The sequence below is a fragment of the Apodemus sylvaticus genome, chromosome 1 (genome assembly GCF_947179515.1).
Source record: "Apodemus sylvaticus chromosome 1, mApoSyl1.1, whole genome shotgun sequence".
NCBI lineage: Eukaryota > Metazoa > Chordata > Mammalia > Rodentia > Muridae > Apodemus > Apodemus sylvaticus.
This window is the reverse complement of record NC_067472.1, coordinates 129,504,699-129,514,967: the sequence shown is the minus strand read 5'-3', so window position 1 is coordinate 129,514,967 and position 10,269 is coordinate 129,504,699.

Below are 10,269 nucleotides of genomic sequence, written 5' to 3'. Positions count from 1 at the left end.
TACTAGAAGCTGGCAGAGCCTTTAAGAGGTGGAGTGCAGTTGGTGAAATCAAATTATTGGCGGCTGGGGGGGGGGGGGATTTTCCCTTGAAGAGTACTACGATGCCACAGTCCCAACAACAATGATCCTGACTGAAGTCTCTGAGGCTTAAGTTAAAATAAAGCTGGCCTCTGTCCAGTTGCTTGGGTATTTTGTCACAGCAATGGAGAACTGACGCAGGTCCCTTCCCTCTCCCCTCCTCCTTACTCTCTCTACTGGCTGGTTTTGTGTGTCAACTTGACACAGGCTGGAGTTATCACAGAGAAAGGAACCTCCCTTGAGGAAATGCCTCCATGAGATCCAGCTGCAAGACATTTTCTTAATTTGTGATCAACGGGAGAGGGCCCCTTGTGGGTGGTACCACCTTTGGGCTGGTATTCTTGGGTTCTATAAGAGAGCAAGCTGAGCAAGCCAGGGGAAGCAAGCCAGTAAGAAACATCCCTCCATGGCCTCTGCATCAGCTCCTGCTTCCTGACCTGCTTGAGTTCTAGTCCTGACTTCCTTTGGTGATGAACAGCAATGTGGAAGTATAAGCTCAATAAACCCTTTTCTCCCCCAACTTGCTTCTTGGTCCTGATGTTGGTGCAGGAATAGAAACCCTGACTGAGACACTTTCCCTCCTGTGTGCATTCTTAGGATTACTGAGTAGCAGTGAAGCACTGTGACCAAAAGCAAGATGGGGAGGAAAGGGTTTATTTGGCCTATGCTTCCACACCGTGGTCCATCATTGAAGAAAGCCAGGACAGGAACTCCACCATGGCAGGAACTGGGAGACAGGAGCTGATGCAGAGGCCGTGAGGGTGGGAGGTGCTCTTACTGGCTTGCTCAACCTGCTTTCTTATCAAACCAAGAACCACCAGTCCTGGGATGGCACAATGGGCTGGGCCCTCCCCCATCAGCCACTAATTAAGAAAATGCCTTACTACCAGATCTTATGGAGGCATTTTCTCAGTGGGCTTTGGCTCCTTTCAAATAACTCTAGCTGTGTGTCAAGCTGGCAGACAATTAGCCAGCACATGTATTGTTTGATCCTTGAGCTGACTGGTTTCGTGTGAACTTTACACAAGCTAGAGTCATCTGAGAGGGAGGAGCCTCAACTGAGAAATTTTCTCTATAAGATTAACTTGTAGGCAGACAAACATGAAGGGCATTTTCTTTGTTGTTCTTGTTGGTAGTGGTGGTGGTGGTTTGGTTTGGTTTTGGTTTTGAAAACAGGGTTTCTCTGTGTATCCCTGTCTGTCCTAGAACTCATTTTATAGACCAGGCTGGCCTCAGACTTACAGAGATCCTCCTGCCTCTGCCTCCCAAGCCCTGGGACTAAAGGCAAGTGCCATCACTGCCCAGCTGCGAGGGTATTTTCTTAAATTAGTGATTTATAAGGGGGAGCCCAGCCCTTTGCGGGTGAGGATACCCCTGGTTCTCGGTTCTATAAGAAATCAGGCTGAGCAAGCCACAGAGAGCAAGCGAGTAAGCAGCACCCATCCATGGCTTCTGCATCAGCCCCTGCCTCCAAGTTCATGAGATCCTGCCTTGACTTCCCTCAGTGCTCTGTGACTCAGGATCTATAAGCCAAACAAACCCTTTCCTCCCCAAGTTTCTTTTGGTCATGGTGTTTCCCATCAGCATTATTAACCGACTCTAACTAAAAGCACCTTCTGGATACCCAACTCTTTGGCTTCAGGTCTCCACAAAGTCTTGACCACCTTTACTAGCCTAATCTGGACCTAAAGACAGAACTGTCTGTGGAAACAGCTGGCATCAGAATCTGGCAGAACTAGATTCAAATCCTGAATTTTTGTCAACATGACCAGTACATTGTTCCCACCTGAAAGACAGGAATAGGAGCTCAGAGGCACAAGGATGGAGGCATGAGACCAGGGAATAGTTCTCCAGGGAAACTGGGGAGGCAGATCACTGGCTTTCAACCCATAGGCAAGTCCAGAAGCTGAGGGTCTAAAAACATCTCCTAATCGCCACTTGGTCATCCTCAAAATGACAGCTCATAGTTCCCGGCCCACTGGCTTTGTGTTACTGCCAGTAAAGTGTGTCACTTTGTTGTGACTGCACCTTAAACACCTGCTAGGAACAGATGGAGAGAGGAGATTTATTCCGACTCACTGTTTCTGAGAGCTCAGCCTATCAAGGCAGAGAGGAGATGAAGAGTAGGACCCTTTCATCTCCATGGCCAGCAGAGAAGGGGGGCTTCCCTGGCACTCTGCTGGCTTTCTTCTTCATCTCCTTTTTATTCCACCCAGCCCCCTCCCCCCACACACACACACAATGGGACCACCCACATTCAAAGGTGAATTTTCCTCCTTCAGTTAATTTGCTCTGGAAATGCTTTAATACACCTACTCCAGAGGTGTGCTTCAATTTCTCAAGCGATTCTAATTTTTTTATGTGTGTGAGTGGATATTTTGTGTGCCTGTTTGTGCACCCTGTATATGGTACCCACAGAGGCCAGAAGAGGGAGTCAGATCTCCTGGAACTGGAGTCAGAGATGATTGTAAGCCACGGTGTGCTGGGGATTGAATCTGGGTCCTCTGCAAGAGCAGCCAGTGCGCTTTAGTACTGAGCCATTTCTCCAGCTCTCCTGAGTGATTCTAAATCAGTCAGGGTACAATGAAAATGGCAGAGGCTAATAGCTTAGACGTCACTATTACTTCTTAAGCAAAGCACTTCCCTGGGTGAGCCCGTTCACTGCCTCCTCGGGGTCAGTTCTCAGGGACCTCCAGTCTAGAGCTCTGTCCCTCCAGATCCATGCCACCCTGCTGCCTCATGAACATGACCAACCACTTGTACCTGGCACCTTCCCCTCCCAGGTGGCCTAGCTCATCCCTCACTCTGTTTCCCATTTTCCACAAGCCCTCCCCCCCCCTCACTCCTTTACAGCTGCCCATCCCCCACTAAGTTCCTGCTCCCTGACTGTCACTCCTTTAAGAAATCCATTCCATTCTGTAGCTGGTGTTATTTGTTTTTCTTTTTCTTTTTGTTTTACACCTTCATTTCCCCCAAAGACCTAATATATTTACCCTTTAAAAATATTATTCATGCATATTAATGGGCTTCTTAATATTTCCTGTCATTAGTTGCAGTAATCTTGTGAACATAAATCTGACAAATGGCTTCCAGATTAAAGTAAGCACCCAACCTCAGCAAGCGAGCAAGGCTCTGCACACTTGGGCTGGCCCCCACCGTTCCTGCCCCCCTGCCCCACCCCTCCCACCTATCAACTTCCACAGGTATGCATAGCTTTAGGCAACTGACCTGTTTGTTGTCCCTTACACATCCTCTCTCTGTCCCCATCCTTCTTGTCCTTGTCCCCTACCACTCCCCCTCTGACATCAGGAGAATTTTCCTAATCTTGCAGAATATTCAGCTCAGGCAACATCATTCCAGAATTTTCTATGCCATCTCCTTCAGTTTGGATCATATATTAGAGGTCTTCTATCTCCTGAAGACAGTTTGTGCCTGCTGCCTATTTTTCTAGCTCCCATTCTGGCCCATAAATGTATAGAGTGCAAGGAGCATACGTTATTGGACCTATTCCTGACTCAGGATCAGACACTCAAAGACAACTCAGTGACTATGCGCGGGACAAGTGGGAGAGGTGACCTTTGCCGAAGGAGCCACGCCAGGATGGTGGCTGCCAAGAAGCACAGCAAGTGTCACATACTCACACAGGACTGGATCAGAAGAGCACAAGCCCAGTCTGGATGGCCCCAAGTGGTTGGCATGCTAGATGGGAGGTCCCCTGGTGGCAACATGAAAAGGCAGGATATTAAGGTGGAAAAAGACCACGCGTGGCAAACAAAATAGAGCAGCCAGCAGCGTCTTAGCTCAAAGCCTCCAGCACCAGAAGGAAGCAGCCTCAGCTTGGCCTTGGACTTACATCTCTGAGGCACTGAGGAAAGGCAGCGTCAGCCTCAGAGTCATGGCTGCTGCCTCCCCACGCCCTCTTCCCAAGGCTCTACAAACCAGAAGCAGCTAGCTGGCCATCCACCAAGAGACATCCCAGTTAGTCCCACACAGATGGTGTGTGCTTCAGGGACCTAGAACAGCCCCCATTACCTCCTGAAAGCTAGACTCACCACTGGAGGCTGTGATGGTCTCTCTTCTCCAAGTACTTCATTTTACCTACACTTTAAAATCCCAGTGGCCTTGATTTCTTAACATATATTTATTGTGTCTGTGTATGTATATGTTCATATATGTATATATACACATGTATATATATATGTATGTATGCGTACATTCATATACATATGTATGCATATAAACTTGTGTGCTATGGCAGATGTATGGAGACCAGAGGATAACTTGGAGTCAGTTCCCTCCCCCTACCTAATGAGTTCTGTGGATCAGTTTCAGGTTACCAAGGTTAACAGCAAGCACCCTCAGCCTCTGAGCAGGCTTGCTCTCACTGGGTGGACTTTCTGTGGCTGTGGCTGTTTTACAGCGGCAATGTTCTTTCTGTCTGCTTTAATCATGAAGGTGGAAGGAGACCGGTAGTAAGGTACCTGACCCACTGGGAGTAGGTCATTCAAGAGCAAAAAGGTTTAACACTGTAGCTGGCAGAAATAACAGGTTCAGCTCACTAACACCTCTAGAAAATTAGCCCAAGACCCAGGGCTCCCTACCCCCCACCCAGACATGATGGCAGGTGGACAGCCATGGACAGACAGTACCTTAGAGCAATCTGCTGTACAGGCTGCATGTTGCTAGGAAGCAACTGGTAACAGCTGGCTGAGAAATAAGTCCTGTCCTTGGCAAAGCATGTTCCTGGCTGCTAATTAAATGCTGCCACAGCCTCTCTTTCTTCAGGGAGCCACAGAAATGTGCTGAATTAATGCAGGCCGGAGTAGCGCTGGGTTCACAAACAGGCTAAGCCTCCTCCTGCCTCTGTACAAAGGCTCTGGGGGAGGGGGGGCTAGAATGAAGTTGCCAGCCCCCCTTCCCCAGGGAGATGGTGAAAAAAAATTCAGGCTTCAGAATACTTGGTCCACCTGATTCAGAGTATCTCCCTGATGCCCACACGGCCAGCACAGATGAATTCATGGGTTAACCACTTCTGAGCAAACCCATTAAGTTCCATATCTGGAGAGATATCGAAAATAATGGAAAGCAGCTTTCAAGAGATGTTTGTATTTCCATAATTCATAGCAGGCACCACTGTGATTCAGCCAAGAGGTCACAAGCCAAGTGTTTACCAGTGACTAAGTAGGTGAATAAATGCATACTGGACCATGTTCAACCTTAAAAGGGACACGCTGCAACATGAACAAAACTTTAGACATGTGGTGCTGACACAGTCAGGACAAACCACTCATATGAGAGTTAGGGTAGGCGAATTCACAGACAGAATTAGGGCGATGATCACCAGTGACTCAGCGAGAGGACAATGGACAGTTACTATTTAATGGAAACAGTCTCAGTTCTACAAGATGGCTGTTTGTGGAGGCTGTGTTTGGTGGTGGAACACAGGCTTAGCAATCCCCAGCACTGGAAAAAAAAAGTTCTGGAGACTGACATTAAGTATACATAGAATAATGTGAGTGGGAGGGGGGGCTTGAGGATGTGGCCTAGTTGTCAGAGCGAATGTCTAGCATATGGAAAAGCCCTGGCTTCCAGCACCAGCACCACACAGACCAGGTACGCTAGTGCATACTTGTAACCCAGCTAGGTAGCTAGGTCAGGACGGGAGGATCAAAGTTTCAACATCTGCTACAGAGTAGGTTTTAGGCTAGCCCAGGATACATCAGACCCTGCCTCAAAAAAAAAAATCAATATACTTAATGCTGCTGAACTGTGTGCACATTTATAGTTGATATGACAAGGTTTGTTCTTCACTATAATTAAATATTTAGGTAGAACTGGGTATTGAACCCAGAGCCCCACAAATGCTAAGTGCTCCACCAGTAAGCTATATTCCAACCCTATAATCTGAGAATTTTATATATGTATTTGCTCAGTTTCCCCACCCCACCCACATTCTCACAGCCTGCCCCATTCCAACTTCATCTTGTTTGATAAGCCACTAAGTCTGTGATGCCCTACATGCACACATAGGGGGTCATTTTGTTTGTGACCCATCACATAGGGAGTCACAAACAAAAGGCTGTGTTTAACTGCCAATTGTTACATCCCCTGTAGGACCCCATCAGGAATTTTTCTCAAACTCTTTAAGGGAAACTAGAGCAGGGAAACCTACCAGAGGCCGCAGAGGCCACATCCTAAATAAAGACTGACCCTCTCTCCTAGGAACCTACTAACTGTCCATACCTTCTCAGTAAGGGGCGGGGACTGGAGATCATATATCCAATTTATCCTGGGATTCTACCTGTCTTGATCCCGTTCAGCTTGTGAAGGTAACCACCACTGCTGGGAATCCATAAATGTAAAGACATGTCATGTCCAGAAACCAGCACTTTAGGGTCTCCTTCCCATCCTCCAGCTCTTGGTACTTCCTAGATGTTCTAGAAGGCTTTGTTGTTCCTTTTAAGAAATACATATTCAGCCAGGCATGATAGCTCATGTAATTCTAGCACTCACGAGGCAGAGGCAGGAAGATCACTGCCAGTTTGAGGCCAGCCTGGTCTGCATGGTGAGTTACAGGTCCTGTGTCAAAAAGAAAGTGGTAAGAGAAAAATTAAATCTTTAGAAGAAAGGAGGGGACAGAGGGAAGGAAGGAGGGAGGGAGAGAAAGATGTATACAGCTGGGCTTGTCTGTAACCTTAGTGCTCAGGAGCCTAAGGGAGGAGGATCCCTTCCAGCCCAGGGCCAGCCTTGGCTACATAGTGAATTCAAGGCCAGCCTGAGAAATATAATAGATCCAGTCTCAGAGTCAAAACCGAACAAAGCAAAAGACAAGAAATTCGAGTTTATCATAAGGCTAATCACAATGATAAAGGGGTTAAGCAAAATAGTACATGTCTGCCCACCCTCCAGCTGAGAGCCTCTGCCCTCTCAAAATCTTCCCTTGGTGCCACAAGCACACACCTATTTATATCTATATTGACTTCAAAGCAGTAAAAAGTTTAAAGCAGAGATTCTCAACATGTGGATCATGACCGCCACGGGGGTCCTATCAGGTATCCTGCGTATCGGATATTAGCATCAGGACTCATCCATCACAGTAGCTAAATGATAGTTCTGAAGCAGCATGGTCACCACACCATGAGGAACTGTATGAAAGGGTCCCAGCATTTGGAAGGTTGAGAACCACTGGCAGAGAGCTGAGTTGTTTGTGTGTTTGTTTATCTTTTTGCATAAACCCCTTGCACCACCCTAAACGCCTCCTTCTGCCTGGGAGAGCTTTTGGTCTGCACAGCTTCGCCTGTTATCTCTCACGGCTACATCGGATCTCCTCGTCTCAGGGACGATGTACCCTTTAGCCTGTCTTTTATCAGCGTGCATTTAATAGCTTACAGCCTTTTTTATAATGAAAACATTGCAATGAGCATACATCTTGTTCACACATGCAAATATTTGGCCATGATACGTGTGTTAAGATTTGGCTGGCTAAAACTTATGTGAATTTATTAAAGCATTGCTTTGTCTTACAGGAAATCTGAATCAACCTATTCTCCCAGCATCAATGGGCAAGGGCAGTCTATGCCCTCGCCAGTACAGAATCGGCAAGTGTTTCTAACCTTAACAGTAGACTAGATAGACATAAAGACTGCAAGCATTTTTTTAACCAGCTGCTGTGTGCTTCTTTTTCCTTGTGAACACCCTGCTTGCTGATAATAGCTTTCACTTAGGTTTACTTTTATATTGTTCATATTTTTCATTATAAATTTATAAAAAATCTAAGTGTTGTTACTAATGAAATCAGTCCTTCAATAAAGGTATATATCATTTGACTCTGTATGACTTTCTGGTATGCTGTGCCATTCAGAGATTTTCCTTTGCAGGAATGCGATTTCATAGGACCTTCCTCCCTGTAAAATTACAAATGGCATCTTGGCTAGTCCCGTCTAGTCTGCAGCCCTGGCTCTCTCCGATCCTGACACCAGCTATCCTCCCACCAGGAAAACCGGTATTTTTCTTTTTCTTTCCATTTAGTTTTCAAAATGGGATCAGACTATGTGTCTTACTCTGCCCTCAGACCTGTGGGATCCTCCAGCTCTGGCTTCCCAAACAGCTGGTGTACACAAGGGCGCAGTGACGCCATCAAACTAGACTGCTGGGGGTGGGCAGAGGAGAGGGGAGGGGGAGGGGGAGGGGGAAGAAATGTTCCTTCTGGTGAATTCAGAATGTGTCATGGCTACCACTGGGGACCAAAGGAAAGAGCAAAAGTGATAGAAGATTCCTGCAAGGTTATGTTGTAGTGGGAGGGGGGCTAGTTAGAACCTGGGAATCAACCAAAGGCTTGTTTGAGGTAGGAGATTAGATGCCCTTTCCAGAAGTTGGAGAAGACAAGAAAGTAATGGCTAGTCTGGCAAATGGAAACCCACTTTACAAGGTTCCTGAGGAATGCCAACTTTGAGTAGCAATCCTCTGTCTACCAGACCAGCCTGAGAAGAGCCCAGACTGCCAGCCACGATACTGTCCATGGCATTGCCATGTTGGGCGTGGGGATGACAGCCATGTGCCACTATTCAGAAACGATATTTTCCTAACACATTTCTCCATCTTCTAAACCTCGAGTTGCCCTCCACCCCCATGCGTACCACCAGTGTGATAACCAGGAACAGTCTCTCGTTCTTCCAAGGCTTGGAAAGACCGTGTTTAACTGCCAATTGTTACATCCCCTGTAGGACCCCATCAGGAATTTTTCTCAAACTCTTTAAGTATCTAACTTGAAAATGTGTACTTTATTTATTTATTTATTTATTTATTTATTTTTGGTTTTCTGTTTGTTTGTTTTGTTTTGTTTTTCGAAACAGGGTTTCTCTGTGTAGCCCTGGCTGTCCTGGAACTCACTCTGTAGACTAGGCTGGCCTCAAACTCAGAAATCTGCCTGCCTCTGCCTCCCAAGTGCTGGGATTAAAGGAGTGTGCCACCACAATGTGTGCATTTTTCATTCCTCCCCAAAATGATGCTGACTGAGGTTTTGTTGCTATTGTTGTTGTTGTTTTCTAGCTGCCCTCAGGAGCCTCACATGCCTCCTACTTCAATCTGACCTGGAACCTACCCTAATTTGAAAATCACTTCTCAGATACACTTTATCAAACACACACACACACACACAAAACCTTTCTTTTTTTTTTTTTTTAAATCCAGAACGACAACAGAAATACAATCCCTGACCTCAGGAGAACAAGGTGTAGGTAGTAGCTATGTGTAATATATATACATTCCTCTTGAGGACTGATTCCAAACCTCTGAGTCTGCAACAAAAGCTTTCAAGGACTAGCCTGAGGAGCCTGAGTTTGGACTCATGAGCGGGCATTCCCAGCCTTTTCACATAGCGACATGAGTTTATACACATACAGAGCGCCACGCAGTATAGATTCAAGACATATCCTGAGCTTTAAGTTTGAAGTTTCGTGGTGGGTGGTGTTCAAGGCATGTTGAAGAACATGCAATCTCTCCAGTGTTCCGTATTCAGCTTACATCCATTTTCATGTTTTCCTGTATTGGATCACCTATCTCAAGAGTTAATCAGCTCCTGTTCAAAGCCAGCAGGGAGCTCCTGACAAATCTATTCCCACCTTAACGATTAGCCCTGTGCTTTATAAGCATCGGTCATGCGAGGCTCTGGCCCTATTAAAACTTCTTCCATTTATTTCAAGGGGAGAGACAATCTCTCCTCCATTCACATGACCTCTTGATGTGACAGGTGCTATTCCTACCAAATTCATCATGTCAGTGAAATGTCATTTCTTGGTGATATCTTCCTCTGTTACTTGTAAAGAACACTTGCTGCTCTGGAAAGGGCGATGGCTTGGTGACAAATCTGCAATCCACTGATCTGAACACTGCCCCCAGGGCTCTGCGTCTGTGCCGCATACAACAGCCTTGCAGTAGGCGACCCAATCAGATTGTGATCTTTTTGACAATACCTTACAAAACACTTCTGTGGAATACAAATCGAAACAGGGAACATTACAGAAGGGATGTCATCAGGGACAAACACAACCAGTCTGCATGTGCACGGGTGATGACGGCAGTTATGACCCTGACAAGAAACCAGTCATAAGAAACCAGTCATAAGACAACCTCCAAATTTTAAAAATGTATCGGAACAAGTACACACACAAAAAGTACACACACACACACACA